We start from the raw sequence: 13,878 nt of genomic DNA on the forward strand, positions 1-13,878 counted from the left end.
GTTATAGTGAGAGTCCTACCAACCCTGCTCTGGAGGATAGTTATAGTGAGAGTCCTACCAACCCTGCTCTGGAGGATAGTTATAGTGAGAGTCCTACCAACCCTGCTCTGGAGGATAGTTATAGTGACAGTCCTATCAGCCCTGAGTCCTACCAACCCTGCTCTGGAGGATAGTTATAGTGAGAGTCCTACCAACCCTGGAGGATAGTTATAGTGAGAGTCCTACCAACCCTGCTCTGGAGGATAGTTACCCTGCTCTGGAGGATAGTTATAGTGAGAGTCCTACCAACCCTGCTCTGGAGGATAGTTATAGTGAGAGTCCTACCAACCCTGCTCTGGAGGATAGTTATAGTGAGAGTCCTACCAACCCTGCTCTGGAGGATAGTTATAGTGAGAGTCCTACCAACCCTGCTCTGGAGGATAGTTATAGTGAGAGTCCTACCAACCCTACCAACCCTGCTCTGGAGGATAGTTATAGTGAGAGTCCTACCAACCCTGCTCTGGAGGATAGTTATAGTGAGAGTCCTACCAACCCTGCTCTGGAGGATAGGAGGATACCAAGTTATAGTGAGAGTCCTACCAACCCTGCTCTGGAGGATAGTTATAGTGAGAGTCCTACCAACCCTGCTCTGGAGGATAGTTATAGTGAGAGTCCTACCAACCCTGCTCTGGAGGATAGTTATAGTGACAGTCCTATCAGCCCTGAAATTACCATGTCTTTTATATTTTTCTGTTTCAGCCTGCATTACAAGTTAAGTGATAGTTGAATTGCATAACCTGTTGGAAGCTAATAATCAGGCAACGTTAGTAGTACTTCATCCTGCTTAGCTAAGGGAATGCATAAACTGCCACAATAATTATTGTCTCAAGGTATAATATTCTTTATTTAATTTTAAACATCATCTGTAATGTTCTATTAGTAGGTTATGCAAAAAAATGTTTGCATTGTCCAATCACACACTACTTACTACATTTTAGGACAGACCTGTCACATATTACAGACCTGTCAGATGAACAGGTCTTCACAACACCCTCTGGTCTGGAGGAAACTGAGGTAGTTTCACTGTATAGTCAAACAGAGAGCTAGTCACCATCTGTTGTGTCCCCATGCACTCAATGATCTGTATGATAAGGTGTGTGTGTGTTTGTGTGTGTGTACGTGTGTGTGTGTGTGTGTGTGTACGTGTGTGTGCGTACGTGTGTGTGTGTGGGGGGGGGAGACTCGTCACCTGTCACTCTTTACACAAAGTGTTACATGTTCTCTGGATCGGCTGCACCTGCTGTGCCTCTAGAGCAAAGACTTGCCTTAATGTGAACTAGGCTGAGTGAATATAAACTAGTGAAACGTTTTGACACTAAGCTAACATGTTCTTTATGTATGATTCTATGATTCTTTCTACGGGAAGAAAAGTATTTATTTTTACCTGGTGTTGGTCTACGAGATGGAGGCTGGGGGTTGTAGGGCTTGGGAAGTTGCACTGGAAAAGGGCAGGGGGTTGGTGATGGAGAAGGGAAGGGGGTGATGGAGAAGGGAAGGGGGTTGGTGATGGAGAAGGGAAGGGGGTTGGTGATGGAGAATGGGAAGGGGTTGGTGATGGAGAAGGGGGGTTGGTGATGGAGAAGGGACGGGGTTGGTGAGGAAGGGGTTGGTGATGGGAAGGGAAGGGGGGGGGGTGATGGAGAAGGGAAGGGGTTGGTGATGGGAGGGAATGGGAGGGGGTGATGGAGAACGGGGGGTGGAGAATGGAGAAGGGGGTGATGGAAGGGAGCGGGGTTGGTGATGGAGAAGGGGTGATGGGAGAACGGGGTTGGTGATGGGAAGGGAAGGGGGTGAGGGAGGAAGGGGGTTGGTGATGGGGGAATGGAGGGAAGGGGGGGATGATGGAGAAGGGAATGGGAAGGGAAGGGGGTGATGGTGATGGAGAAGGGAAGGGGTTGGTGATGGAGAAGGGAAGAAGGGAGGGGTGATGGAGAAGGGAAGGGAAGGGGGTGATGGAGAAGGGAACGGGGTTGGTGATGGAGAAGGGAAGGGGGTTGGTGATGGAGAAGGGAAGGGAAGGGGGTGATGGAGAAGGGAACGGGGTTGGTGATGGAGAAGGGAAGGGGGTGATGGAGAAGGGAAGAAGGGGTTGGTGATGGGAGACGGGGGTTGGTGATGGGAAGGGGAAGGGAAGGGGGTGATGGAGAAGGGAACGGGGTTGGTGATGGAGAAGGGAAGGGAGGGGGTGATGGAGGGAGGGGTTGGTGATGGAGAAGGGAAGGGTGATGGAGAAGGGAAGGGGGTTGGTGATGGAGAAGGGAAAGGGAAGGGAAGGGAAGGGGTTGGTGATGGAGAAGGGAAGGGGTGATGGAGAAGGGAAGGGGGTTGGTGATGGAGAAGGGAGGGAAGGGGGTTGGTGATGGAGAAGGGAAGGGGTTGGTGATGGAGAAGGGAAGGGGGGGTGATGGAGAAGGGAACGGGGTTGGTGATGGAGAAGGGAAGGGGTTGGTGATGGAGAAGGGGGAAGGGGTGATGGAGAAGGGAAGGGGGTTGGTGATGGAGAAGGGAATGGGGGTTGGTGATGGAGAAGGGAAGGGGGTTGGTGATGGAGAAGGGAAGGGGTTGGTGATGGAGAAGGGAAGGGGTTGGTGATGAGAGAAGGGAGGGGTTGGTGATGGGAAGGGAAGGGGGGTTGGTGATGGAGAAGGGAAGGGGGTTGGTGGGGTTGGTGATGGAGAAGGGAAGGGGGGTTGGTGATGGAGAAGGGAAGGGGGTTGGTGATGGAGAAGGGAAGGGGGTTGGTGATGGAGAATGGAGGGAAGGGAAGGGGTGATGGAGAAGGGATGGGGGTTGGTGATGGGAAGGGAAGGGGGTTGGTGATGGAGAAGGGAAGGGGGTTGGTGATGGAGAAGGGAAGGGGTTGGTGATGGAGAATGGGGAAGGGAAGGGAAGGGGGTGATGGAGAAGGGAAGGGGGTTGGTGATGGAGAATGGGAAAGCGGGGTTGGTGATGGAGAAGGGAAGGGGGGTTGGTGATGGAGAAGGGAAGGGGTTGGTGATGGAGAAGGGAAGGGGGTTGGTGATGGAGAAGGGAAGGGGGTTGGTGATGGAGAAGGGGGGGTTGGTGATGGAGAAGGGAAGGGAAGGGGGTGATGGAGAAGGGAACGGGGTTGGTGATGGAGAAGGGAAGGGGTTGGTGATGGAGAAGGGAAGGGGTTGGTGATGGAGAAGGGAAGGGAAGGGGGTGATGGAGAAAAGGGGGTTGGTGATGGAGAAGGGAAGGGGGGTTGATGGGAGGAATGGAAGGGAAGGGAAGGGGTGATGGAGAAGGGAAGGGGTTGGTGATGGGAAGGGAAGGGGTGATGGAGAAGGGAACGGGGTTGGTGATGGAGAAGGGAAGGGGTTGGTGATGGAGAAGGGAAGGGGGTTGGAGAAGGGAAGGGGTGGTGATGGGAAGGGAATGGAGAAGGGAGGGGGTTGGTGATGGAGAAGGGAAGGGGGTTGGTGATGGAGAAGATGGAGAAGGGGGTTGGTGATGGAGAAGGGAAGGGGGTTGGTGATGGAGAAGGGAAGGGGTTGGTGATGGAGAAGGGAGGGGGGGGGGTGATGGAGAAGGGAAGGGGGTTGGTGATGGAGAAGGGAAGAAGGGAAGGGGTGATGGAGAAGGGATGATGGAGAAGGGAAGGGGTTGGTGATGGAGAAGGGAAGGGGTTGGTGATGGAGAAGGGAAGGGGGTTGGTGATGGAGAAGGGAAGGGGGTGATGGAGAAGGGAATGGGCAGTGGTGTAAAGTACTTCAGTTTTTGGGGATATCTGTACTTTACCATTTATATTTTTGACAACTTTTACTTTTACTCACATTACATCCCTAAAGAAAATAATGTACTTTTCCCCCTGTGATTTTCCCTGACACTGTAACGTCTGCTTCCAACTCACACTTTCAAACACGTAGATCCCCTAAACACAGCTCACTCTCCATATACCAATCACCTGTTTACACACCTGTATTTCATGATCACACCCTATTTAGTTCAGTTCTTTGCACCCCATCATTGTGAGGTATTGTTTGTTTTGTGACACACTTCTAGTTGGAGCTCTGTTTTTCCCTTTAATTTTATCCTCCCGTGTATGATAGTTTTGGCTGCCTCACTAACGACGCCTTTTGCCTATTCCCTGCCTGTACTTTAGCCTATTGGATTTCCTGTTATCAACCTATTGCCTGACCTCCCGGACGATATTACTAGCCTTTTCTCTGTCTGTACTGTTGCCTTTTTGGACCCTCTGTGTATGACCTTCTGTCTGCCCCTGGACCCAGCTACCTGCCTCCTCCTGTGTATGACCTTCTGCCTGCCCCTGGACCCAGCTACTTGCCTCTTCTTGTGGTCCTGTACAAATTAACACCTGCTGTGCCCTGCACTTGAAACCAGCTCTCTGTCTCCCACCGTGTTCATTACATGCACCCAAAAGTACTTGTTACATTTTGAATCCTTTAGCAGGACAGGAACATTTTCTAATTTGTGTCATTATCAAGAGAACATCCCTTATCATCCCTGCTGCCTCTGATCTGGCAGACTCACTAAACAGAGAACATCCCTTATCATCCCTACTGCCTCTCATCTGGCAGACTCACTAAACAGAGAACATCCATTATCATCCCTGCTGCCTCTGATCTGGCAGACTCACTAAACAGAGGACATCCCTTATCATCCCTGCTGCCTCTGATCTGGCAGACTCACTAAACAGAGATCTGGCAGACTCACTAAACAGAGAACATCCCTTATACTGCCTCTCATCCAGACTTATAAACAGAGAACATCCATTATCATCCCTGCCTCTGATCTGGCAGACTCACTAAACAGAGAACATCCCTTATCATCCCTGCTGCCTCTGATCTGGCAGACTCACTAAACAGAGAACATCCCTTATCATCCCTACTGCCTCTGATCTGGCAGACTCACTAAACAGAGAACATCCCTTATCATCCCTACTGCCTCTGATCTGGCAGACTCACTAAACAGACTCACTTATAAACAGAGAACATCCCTTATCACTGCCTCTGATCTGGCAGACTCACTAAACAGAGAACACTCACTAAACAGAGAACATCCCTTATCATCCCTACTGCCTCTGATCTGGCAGACTCACTAAACAGAGAACATCCCTTATCATCCCTACTGCCTCTGATCTGGCAGACTCACTAAACAGAGAACATCCCTTATCATCCCTACTGCCTCTCATCTGGCAGACTCACTAAACAGAGAACATCCATTATCATCCCTACTGCCTCTGATCTGGCAGACTCACTAAACAGAGAACATCCCTTATCATCCCTACTGCCTCTGATCTGGCAGACTCACTAAACAGAGAACATCCCTTATCATTCCTCTGATCTGGCAGACTCACTAAACAGAGAACCTGATCTGCTGATCTGGCAGACTCACTAAACAGAGAACATCCCTTATCATCCCTACTGCCTCTGATCTGGCAGACTCACTAAACAGAGAACATCCCTTATCATCCCTACTGCCTCTGATCTGGCAGACTCTCTAAACACAAATGCTTAGCTTGTCAATTATGTCTGAGTGTTGAACTGTGACCCTGGCTATCCGTAAATTAAAAAACAAGACAATTGTTTCGTAAGACATTTTTTTAATGATTTATACTTTTACTTTTGATACTTACAGTTGAAGTTGGAAGTTTACATACACCTTAGCCAAATACATTTAAACTCTGTTTTTCAGAATTCCTGACATTTAATCCTCGTAAAGATTTCCTGTCTTAGGTCAGTTAGGATCACCACTTTATTTTAAGATTGTGAAATGTCAGAATAATAGTAGAGAGAATTATTTATTTCAGCTGTAATTTCTTTCATCATATTCCCAGTGGGTCAGAAGTTGACATACACTCAATTAGTATTATCAAAGTAGTATCAAACGTTTTGGGTAGCCTTCCACAAGCTTCCCACAATAAGTTGGGTGAACTTTGGGCCATTCCTCCTGACTGAGCTGATGTAACTGAGTCAGGTTTGTAGGCCTCCTTGCTCGCACACGCTTTTTCAGTTCTGGCCACAAATCTCCTATAGGATTGAGGTCAGGGCTTTGTGATGGCCACTTCAATACCTTGACTTTGTTGTCCTTAAGCCATTTTGCCACAACTTTGGAAGTATGCTTGGGGTCATTGTCCATTTGGAAGACCCATTTGCGACCAAACTTTAACTTCCTGACTGATGTCTTGAGATGTTGCCTTAATATATCCTTTTCCATTTTCCTCCCTCATGATGCCATCTATTTTGTGAAGTGCACCAGTCCCTCCTGCAGCAAAGCACTCCGACAACATGATGCTGCCCCACCCGTGCTTCACATTTGGGATGGTGTTCTTCGGCTTGCAAGCCTCCCCCTTTTCCTCCAAACATAACGATGGTCATTATGGCCAAACAGTTCTATTTTTGTTTCATCAGACCAGAGGACATTTCTCCAAAAAGTATGATCTTTGTCCCCATGAGCAGTTGCAAACTGTAGTCTAGCTTTATGGCGGTTTTGGAGTAGTGTCTTCTTCTTGCTGAACAGCCTTTCAACTGTTGTCGATATACAGTATAGGACTGTGGATATACAGTGGGGCAAAAAAGTATTTAGTCAGCCACCAATTGTGCAAGTTCTCCCACTTAAAAAAAGAGAGAGGACTGTAATTTTCATCATAGGTACACTACGACAGACAAAATGAGAAGAAAAAAATCCAGAAAATCACATTGTAGGATTTTTTATGAATTTATTTGCAAATTGTGGTGGAAAATAAGTATTTGGTCAATAACAAAAGTTTATCTCAATACTTTGTTATATATACCCTTTGTTGGCAATGACAGAGGTCAAACGTTTTCTGTAAGTCTTCACAAGGTTTTCACACACTGTTGCTGGTATTTTGGCCCATTCCTCCATGCAGATCTCCTCTAGAGCAGTGATGTTTTGGGGCTGTTGCTGGGCAACACAGACTTTCAACTCCCTCCAAAGATTTTCTATGGGGTTAAGATCTGAAGACTGGCTAGGCCACTCCAGGACCTTGAAATGCTTCTTACGAAGCCACTCCTTCGTTGCCCGGGGTGTGTGTTTGGGATCATTGTCATGCTGAAAGACCCAGCCACGTTTCATCTTCAATGCCCTTGCTGATGGAAGGAGGTTTTCACTCAAAATCTCACAATACATGGCCCCATTCATTCTTTCCTTTACACGGATCAGTCGTCCTGGTCCCTTTGCAGAAAAACAGCCCCAAAGCATGATGTTTCCACCCCCATGCTTCACAGTAGGTATGGGTTCTTTGGATGCAACTCGGCATTCTTTGTCCTCCAAACACGATGAGTTGAGTGTTTACCAAAAAGTTATATTTTAGTTTCATCTGACCATATGACATTCTCCCAATCTTCTTCTGGATCATCCAAATGCTCTCTAGCAAACTTCAGACGGGCCTGGACATGTACTGGCTTAACCTGGGGGACACGTCTGGCACTGCAGGATTTGAATCCCTGGCGGCGTAGTGTGTTACTGATGGTAGGCTTTGTTACTTTGGTCCCAGCTCTGCAGGTCTTTCACTAAGTCCCCTCTTGTGGTTCTGGGATTTTTGCTCACCGTTCTTGAGATCATTTTGACCCCACGGGGTAAGATCTTGCGTGGAGCCCCAGATCGAGGGAGATTATCAGTGGTCTTGTATGTCTTCCATTTCCTAATAATTGCTCCCACAGTTGATTTCTTCAAACCAAGCTGCTTACCTATTGCAGATTCAATCTTCCCAGCCTGGTGCAGGTCTACAATTTTGTTTCTGGTGTCCTTTGACAGCTCTTTGGTCTTGGCCATAGTGGAGTTTGGAGTGTGACTGTTTGAGGTTGTGGACAGGTGTCTTTTATACTGATAACAAGTTCAAACAGGTGCCATTAATACAGGTAACAAGTGGAGGACAGAGGAGCCTCTTAAAGAAGAAGGTACAGGTCTGTGAGAACCAGTAATCTTGCTTGTTTGTAGGTGACCAAATACTTATTTTCCACCATCATTTGCAAATAAATTCATAAAAAATCCTACAATGTGATTTTCTGGATTTTTTTTCTCACATTTTGTCTGTCATAGTTGAAGTGTACCTATGATGAAAATTACAGGCCTCTCTCATCTTTTTAAGTGGGAGAACTTGTACAATTGGTGGCTGACTAAATACTTTTTTGCCCCACTGTAGATACTTTTGTACCTGTTTTCTCTAGCATCTTCACAAGGTTCTTTGCTGTTGTTCTGGGATTGATTTGCACTTTTCGCACCAAAGTATGTTCATCTCTAGGAGACAGAACGCGTCTCCTTCCTGAGCGGTATGACGGCTGCGTGGTCCCATGGTGTTTATACTTGCATACTATTGTTTGTACAGATGAACGTGGTACCTTCATGCGTTTGGAAATTGCTCCCAAGGATGAACCAGACTTGTGGAGGTCTACACATTTTTTTCTGAGGTCTTGGCTGATGTCTTTAGATTTTCCCATGATGTCAAGCAAAGAGGCACTGAGTTTGAAGGTAGGCCTTGAAATACATCCACAGGTACACCTCCAATTGACTCAAATGATGTCAATTAGCCTATCAGAAGCATCCAGGACATAATTTTCTAGAATTTTCCAAGCTGTTTAAAGGCACAGTCAACTTAGTGTATGTAAACTTCTGACCCACTTGAATTGTGATACAGTGAATTATAAGTGAAATAATCTGTCTGTAAACAATTTTTTGAAATATTACTTGTTTCATGCACAAAGTAGATATCCTAACCGACTTGCCAAAACTACAGTTTGTTAACAAGGAATTTGTGGAGCAGTTGAAGAACGAGTTTGAACCTAAGTGTATGTAAACTTTCGACTTCAGCTGAAGGTACATTTAAAACCAAATACTTTTAGACTTTTACTCAAGTAGTCTTTCACTTTTACTCAATTATGACAATTAGGTACTTTTTCCACCACTGGGAAGGGGGTTGGTGATTTAGAAGGGAAGGGGGTTGGTGATGGAGAAGGGAAGGGGGTTGGTGATGGAGAGGGGCAGGGGGTTGGTGATGGAGAAGGGAAGGGGGTTGGTGATGGAGAAGGAAAGGGGGTTAGTGATGGAGAAGGGAAGGGGTTGGTGATGGAGAAGGGAAGGGGGTTGGTGATGGAGAAGGGCAGGGGGTTGGTGATGGAGAAGGGCAGGGCGTTAGTGATGGAGAAGGGGGTTGGTGATGGAGAAGGGAAGGGGGTTGGTGATGGAGAAGGGCAGGGGGTTGGTGATGGGGAAGGGGTTGGTGATGGAGAAGGGAAGGGGGTTGGTGATGGAGAAGGGAAGGGGGTTGGTGATGGAGAAAGGAAGTGGTTTGGTGATGGAGAAGGGAAGGGGGTTGGTGATAGGGATGGGAAGGGGGTTGGTGATGGAGAAGGGAAGGGAAGGGGTTGGTGATGGAGAAGGGAAGGGAAGGGGGTTGGTGATGGAGAAAGGAAGGGGTTTGGTGATGGAGAAGGGAAGGGGGTTGGTGATGGAGAAGGGAAGGGAAGGGAAGGGGGTTGGTGATAGAGAAGGGCAGGGGGATGGTGATGGAGAAGAGAAGGGGGTTGGTGATGGAGAAGGGGGTTGTTGATGGAGAAGAGAAGAGAAGGGGGTTGGTGATGGAGAAAGGAAGGTGTTTGGTGATGGAGAAGGGAAGGGTGTTGGTGATGGGGAAGGGAAGGGAAGGGGGTTGGTGATAGAGAAGGGAAGGGGGTTGGTGATGGAGAAGGGAAGGGGGTTGGTGATGGAGAAGGGAAGGGGGTTGGTGATGGAGAAGGGAAGGGGGTTGGTGATGGAGAAAGGAAGGGGGTTGGTGATGGAGAAGGGAAGGGGTTGGTGATGGAGAAGGGAAGGGGGTTGGTGATGGAGAAGGGCAGGGGGATGGTGATGGAGAAGAGAAGGGGGTTGGTGATGGAGAAGGGGGGGGATGGTGATGGAGAAGAGAAGAGAAGAGAAGGGGGTTGGTGATGGAGAAGAGAAGGGGGTTGGTGATGGAGAAGAGAAGGGGTTTGGTGATGGAGAAAGGTATGGGGGATGGTGATGGAGAAGAGAAGCGAAGGGGGTTGGTGATAGAGAAGGGGGTTGGTGATGGAGAAGGGAAGGGGGTTGGTGATGGAGAAAGGAAGGGGGTTGGTGATGGAGAAGGGCAGGGGGTTGGTGATGGAGAAGGGAAGGGAAGGGGGTTGGTGATGGAGAAGGGCAGGGCAGGGGGATAGTGATGGAGAAGAGAAGGGGGTTGGTGATGGAGAAGGGCAGGGGGATGGTGATAGAGAAGAGAAGAGAAGGGGGTTGGTGATGGAGAAGAGAAGGGGGTTGGTGATGGAGAAGAGAAGGGGGTTGGTGATGGAGAAGGGCAGGGGGGTGGTGATAGAGAAGAGAAGAGAAGGGAGTTGGTGATGGAGAAGAGAAGGGGGTTGGTGATGGAGAAGAGAAGGGGGTTGGTGATGGAGAAGGGTATGGGGGATGGTGATGGAGAAGAGAAGGGGGATGGTGATGGAGAAGAGAAGAGAAGGGGGTTGGTGATAGAGAAGAGAAGGGGGTTGGTGATGGAGAAGGGAAGGGGGATGGTGATGGAGAAGGGAAGGGGGTTGGTGATGGAAATGATGAAAAGGGGTGATGCTGCTGAGTTGTTGACTCCAGGCTTCATCGTACTATCCATGTCAGAATGTCTCTGCAAACTAACTGTATATATATCAATATCTTCCATATAGATCTGTCACTCAAATGTTAATTGTAAGATAAAGCTCTCTGTAAAGTTTCACTATTATTTGAAAGTGAATCTTTCAGTTCCATGAACTATGACTGGTTTCCTTTCAGAAGAACCAGTTGTGTTTCTCTGAATGCTTAATAAGATTTCAAATAATGATGAGTCGTCAGTTTACCGGAAAACATTATCTCCAGAAACTATGGTGTTTTTATTTATTTATTTTATCTTTATTTTACTAGGCAAGTCAGTTAAGAACAAATTCTTATTTTCAATGACGGCCTAGGAACAGTGGGTTAACTGTCTGTTCAGGGGCAGAACGACAGATTTGTACCTTGTCAGCTCGGGGGTTTGAACTTGCAACCTTCCGGTTACTTGTCCAACGCTCCAACCACTAGGCTACACTGCCGAACTAAGGGTGCCAAGGTTGGTTCCTGTTAAGGGTGGTTAAGGGTGGTTCCTGTTAAGAAACGTTTTTTCATCATGTGTAACATACATTCTCACTCATTATTATTCACGATCCATTCAGGACTATCCGTAACCATGGCAGCATCCACATTAATGTAGAAGTGTTTAGAAACAAATTCTATTCTTATTTACAATAAATGTGACTCCAAAATTAAATCCATTTCTATTGGCACAAAATAATCTGAAACACAACCAAAACAAACAGCAGATGCATCCAACAAGTTTGTGTAGTCACAAGCTTAATGTAATCATTGCGCACTAGGAACATGGGACCAAATGCTACATTTTGACTACTTTAATACACATGAAATTGTCCCAATACTTTTGGTCCCCTAAAATGGGGGACTATGTACAAAAAGTGCTGTCATTTTTTACTGAACCACCCTCATAGTCATTGTATCATTTCAAATCCAAAGTGCTGGTGTACAGAGCCAAAACAACAAAATGATCACGGTCCCAATACTTTTGGAGCTCACTGTAAGTGTTTAGATACCTCTGTGCTACCAAGACTATTTGCATAAGGCTTCCATACAGTATGTAACACGCTCCAAACAACACACCTGTCTGCGTTGTGCTCCATGTTCCCCATTGTTCAGCCCGAGAAGATCCGTTGGAGTGTGTTGTGATGTTCTGTTTAAAGTCGGAAGGATGTGTCATTGTTGTGTTCAGCTCAGCTCCAGACAATGTGTATGTGTCTGTGGAGATGTTGTGGAGACAACACACAAGCTTTTTGGAGAGATTTTTGTGAGGACAAACTCCGTTGTTTCAGGCCAAATATACATCAGTTGTACAACCTGAGTGTGTACCGTGTTGTACTGAGTTCACATACATAATTCATCTTTCTCTCTGTGCTTCCTGTGTTCCATTACATACATTGTTCAACTGCTCTCCCTGACCTCAGAGAAGCCCTGGTAGCCAAGCTGGAGAACACTTGTTGTCATGGAAATTAAACTGTTATAGGGCAACAATAATAACACACTACAGCCTGTGGAGAATACAATGCCAAGTAGAAGGAAACAGCGGATGGAATCCATTTAGACTAACTGCTGCTAGGCCTGTAAATATAGCAGCCTAGTTTATCTACTAAAATGGTTGGGGAAGAGCCAACTATTAAGTGCACCAGTGATTGGCTTACTGTATGCTGGATTTCTGTTAGCCTTAGGCACATGGGTGTTTCATTCCTATCGAAACTCTGAATCGGAGTATGAAAAATATAGGAAGAGGCTGTACCTCTTCTTCTCACTGGCCTCATAGCCTCCATATAGAAAGAGGCTGTACCTCTTCTTCTCACTGGCCTCATAGCCTCCATATAGAAAGAGGCTGTACCTCTTCTTCTCACTGGCCTCATAGCCTCCATATAGAAAGAGGCTGTACCTCTTTTTCTCACTGGCCTCATAGCCTCCATATAGAAAGAGGCTGTACCTCTTCTTCTCACTGGCCTCATAGCCTCCATATAGAAAGAGGCTGTACCTCTTCTTCTCACTGGCCTCATAGCCTCCATATAGGAAGAGGCTGTACCTCTTCTTCTCACTGGCCTCATAGCCTCCATATAGAAAGAGGCTGTACCTCTTCTTCTCACTGGCCTCATAGCCTCCATATAGAAAGAGGCTGTACCTCTTCTTCTCACTGGCCTCATAGCCTCCATATAGAAAGAGGCTGTACCTCTTCTTCTCACTGGCCTCATAGCCTCCATATAGAAAGAGGCTGTACCTCTTCTTCTCACTGGCCTCATAGCCTCCATATAGAAAGAGGCTGTACCTCTTCTTCTCACTGGCCTCATAGCCTCCATATAGAAAGAGGCTGTACCTCTTCTTCTCACTGGCCTCATAGCCTCCATATAGAAAGAGGCTGTACCTCTTCTTCTCACTGGCCTCATAGCCTCCATATAGAAAGAGGCTGTACCTCTTCTTCTCACTGGCCTCATAGCCTCCATATAGAAAGAGGCTGTACCTCTTCTTCTCACTGGCCTCATAGCCTCCATATAGAAAGAGGCTGTACCTCTTCTTCTCACTGGCCTCATAGCCTCCATATAGAAAGAGGCTGTACCTCTTCTTCTCACTGGCCTCATAGCCTCCATATAGAAAGAGGCTGTACCTCTTCTTCTCACTGGCCTCATAGCCTCCATATAGAAAGAGGCTGTACCTCTTCTTCTCACTGGCCTCATAGCCTCCATATAGAAAGAGGCTGTACCTCTTCTTCTCACTGGCCTCATAGCCTCCATATAGAAAGAGGCTGTACCTCTTCTTCTCACTGGCCTCATAGCCTCCATATAGAAAGAGGCTGTACCTCTTCTTCTCACTGGCCTCATAGCCTCCATATAGAAAGAGGCTGTACCTCTTCTTCTCACTGGCCTCATAGCCTCCATATAGAAAGAGGCTGTACCTCTTCTTCTCACTGGCCTCATAGCCTCCATATAGAAAGAGGCTGTACCTCTTCTTCTCACTGGCCTCATAGCCTCCATATAGAAAGAGGCTGTACCTCTTCTTCTCACTGGCCTCATAGCCTCCATATAGAAAGAGGCTGTACCTCTTCTTCTCACTGGCCTCATAGCCTCCATATAGAAAGAGGCTGTACCTCTTTTTCTCACTGGCCTCATAGCCTCCATATAGAAAGAGGCTGTACCTCTTCTTCTCACTGGCCTCATAGCCTCCATATAGAAAGAGGCTGTACCTCTTCTTCTCACTGGCCTCATAGCCTCCATATAG

General features: G+C 47.1%; 1 protein-coding gene across 2 annotated transcripts in view; it reads left to right on the top strand.

Annotated features, from left to right (window-relative positions):
* The window catches only part of arhgef3 (Rho guanine nucleotide exchange factor (GEF) 3), a 116,574-nt gene that overhangs the window by 39,397 nt on the left and 63,299 nt on the right, over positions 1-13,878 (top strand). The window lies entirely within an intron of this gene.

This window comes from Oncorhynchus masou, chromosome 5 (genome assembly GCF_036934945.1).
Source record: "Oncorhynchus masou masou isolate Uvic2021 chromosome 5, UVic_Omas_1.1, whole genome shotgun sequence".
Lineage (NCBI taxonomy): Eukaryota > Metazoa > Chordata > Actinopteri > Salmoniformes > Salmonidae > Oncorhynchus > Oncorhynchus masou.